Raw genomic sequence first — 3,092 nt, forward strand, 5'->3', positions numbered from 1 at the left:
GCTTTGTGCATTGTTTCAGTGATGAACTCTATGACAAGGTCTTCAAGAATATCCACTGGCTCTGTGTAAGTATTCTGATCATCCCCCAAACAAATACATTATATATATATATATTGCAATGGTCTAGAAAAGGTCTTTTCTGTACCTCATTCATTTTCTTCATCAAACATGAGGTTTTCTTCCTTAACTTCTCAAGGTCATTTTTATTCTTCAAATCCATTCTTGCTGTTCTGCCAAGGCTATTCAGTTCTGGGCTAAGTTGGATGGCTATGGTGCCAGGTTTGGAACAGAGCTGAATGCAGTGCCAAAGTCTCTCCAAGTCAGAGACTGGAGCTGGTGTCATGACAGGAGTAGGAGAAGCCCAGCCTAGAAGGATATCTGTGTCATTGCCTCCTTGGTTAGATTTGGAATGGGTGGTGGGTGCAACATGATTGCTCATGGCATCCTCTGAGGATGGGGGAGAGGATAGGGGCTTTTCCTCCAAATGGGGCTGGGAGTAAACTTGGGCCCGCAGTCTCCTGCAGTCCTGGGCTTAGAAAACCATCATCTCTTGGTTGCAATGTTCCTATTACTCAATATGATGATCTGTCCTTCCTTGAAGCCCAGATCCAACTTGGGATGAATGTCCAGTTGTTGAGATTCATTGGACATCTTAGATACTTGCTTTACCCACTTGAAGTGGTTTTGTAGAAGGATATTAAAGTCAAAGGCATCACCTACTCTATGAAGTAAATGCCAATGAAAGCACTATGTCCACTGTCATTCTGGAACCAGATTACACAGTAGAAGCTGGAATCTGTCACTATCTCCTCAGTAATGATAGGATATTGTTTCTACTGGTGCCCAAAGAGCTCCTGTGATGTTTTATACTCAAGTTGATAGACAACCTTCCCTTTCAAAATGATTGGAGGTGACCAGTAGAAGTAGGCTGGCCTGAATTCCAGCCTGTAGCTGCTATTGGAGGTACTGGGCAGAATCTGGTAAATGCTGACATCCAGCTTCATACAGAGGTCAAAGCTTGTATTTTGACTGTGCTGCTTTCTTGGCCCTGCTCTCCATGCCTACTAAGTCTCTTTTAATCTCTAGGTTCTTTCTTACTTTCTTTTTCCTTATAATTTATTTGTTTGAGGAACTATTTCTCAGAGCCTGGATTTAAAATATATCCTCATGGTGTTAATAGATTCCTCTGCCTTCCACATTTTCCATAAGTTTTTAGATTTACAGCTATGATTCTCAAACTGTAGTTCCCTAATCCCCATCATCAGAACCACCTGGAACCTTGTAAGATGTGTTAATTCCTACCCCACCAGAGGGACCTGGACATCCAGGTCACCATCTCGGTGAGGCTTAGCATCCCATTTTTGAAGTCATCCATTGAAGAATAAAGGTCAAAACAACTGGGGTAGGGAGGGGTAAAATACTGGGTGAGGTAGCGGTTGTCTCTTATTGGGATGGCACGCAAGTACTTCTAGGTTTTATTCAATAAAAAATTAAAAAATTTTTGCATTATGTTGGAACAAATGTAATGGTGGACTTATGGTTAAATAGTTAACTTAGCTGATTTCATGTACTTTGAAAACTATATGACTACTAAGGGTCCAAGTTTCCCTGCCTTTCTTGGAGAAGGGTAGGGATAAGTGTTCACTCTCCCTCAATGCTTAGGCTATCAAATATTGACACTTTCGAGGCAACGAAGTAGCTCAGAAATGGCAGACTCTCTCCTGGAGTTTTAGGTTGCTTATGTACTTGGCAGCCAAGGACACCTGGTTTAGAAAATCCTTGGTTGGGCCCTTCACCTGCAGCAATGGCTTGCCAAATTTCCATAAAGAGTTGAAAGCCAAGCCTGTTTTCCCTTCTGATCTTAGTGGAAGGGGTCAGCTTATGCCTGGCTATTCTAGAAGATAATCAGAACCTATGCAAACAATTGAGCAAGGACCAACAGGTGAACCTGAACTTTTGTGAACTCGTGGAGTAACCACAACTTGCCTACCAAATTGTGAAATCAAACTTTGTTTTCCCAAGTCTCGGGTGTCAGTGGAAAAATCTAAGATAAATTACGTGAGACCTATGTTGATACTCCTTTGTTAAAAAAAAAGAAAGGAAAGGATAAGCTGTATGCATTTTTTAACACTCATAGAATTGAATGCCAAGAAAGAATGGATTTTGCTGTATATAAACTTTTAAAAGTGGATTGAAAAAGAAAAAGAGCACTTCGATGAACACAACGATAAAACAAGTAGTTGACCACAACTTGTTAGAGTTTTCCTACATATTTGCAATGATATAGGAAATTCATTTTTCAGTAGAAAAAAAGTCTATTTTGTAAAGTAGGTAGTTGGACTCCTGTTTTAAATGAAGATATGTTGTCTGAAAAAGAAATATCCCCACTGATGCTAGGTCAGTGGGGGTCAGAGTGAGGAAGGGTACGGAGACTGGAACTTACTTATCCATTATGCTTTTGATGGACATTTGGGTTGCTTCCAAGTTTGAGCACCTACAAACCATTCTATATAAATATGCTTGTTTACATGCCCTGGCCTGGTACACATGTAAATGTTGGGTTTCTTGGTCATTTGGTGTGTGTATTTTCATCCTTATTTGATATTGCTACATTGTTTTAGCAGAATGGTTGTACTGGTTTACACCCCCAGCATAAGGATGGGTCCCCTTGCCTGGATTCAAGTGCCTTCCCACAGAGAGTGGGGTGGGGGGGAAATAAGTCTTGGAAAGAATGAGGAAGTGGGGCAGAGGAAGACCTTGGGTGTGAGTCCAAGGAGATCAGACTTTATTTGATTGCCCTGGAAAGCTTCTAGTTATTTTGGGACAGAGGACAAAATGCAAAAACGAGGTTTTAGAAAAGTGAGCCTTTAAAGCTCTCAACCGGTTTGTGTTGTGGGGAGAGTGGGGATGGTCATAGGGTTGGTTTAGGCTGGCAGCAGGATTCAAGTTCACAAGAGAGAGATTTGTGGGGAGAATGTGCAAAGGAGGAGCTGAGCAAATGCTGTGTGGCAGAGACCCAGAGCATCCCAGCTCTGCCCATTCTTGTCCTTAAATAATCCTGTGAGACTATGGCACACTGCTTGTAGTGGGTG

At 41.7% G+C, this 3,092-nt stretch overlaps 1 pseudogene; it reads right to left on the reverse strand.

Moving 5' to 3' along the window:
- Nucleotides 1–243: 243 nt before the first annotated feature.
- Nucleotides 244–1,004, reverse strand: LOC100684609 (annotated as a pseudogene).
- Nucleotides 1,005–3,092: the final 2,088 nt, after the last annotated feature.

This window comes from Canis lupus, chromosome 17 (genome assembly GCF_011100685.1).
Source record: "Canis lupus familiaris isolate Mischka breed German Shepherd chromosome 17, alternate assembly UU_Cfam_GSD_1.0, whole genome shotgun sequence".
NCBI classification, from domain to species: Eukaryota; Metazoa; Chordata; class Mammalia; order Carnivora; family Canidae; genus Canis; species Canis lupus.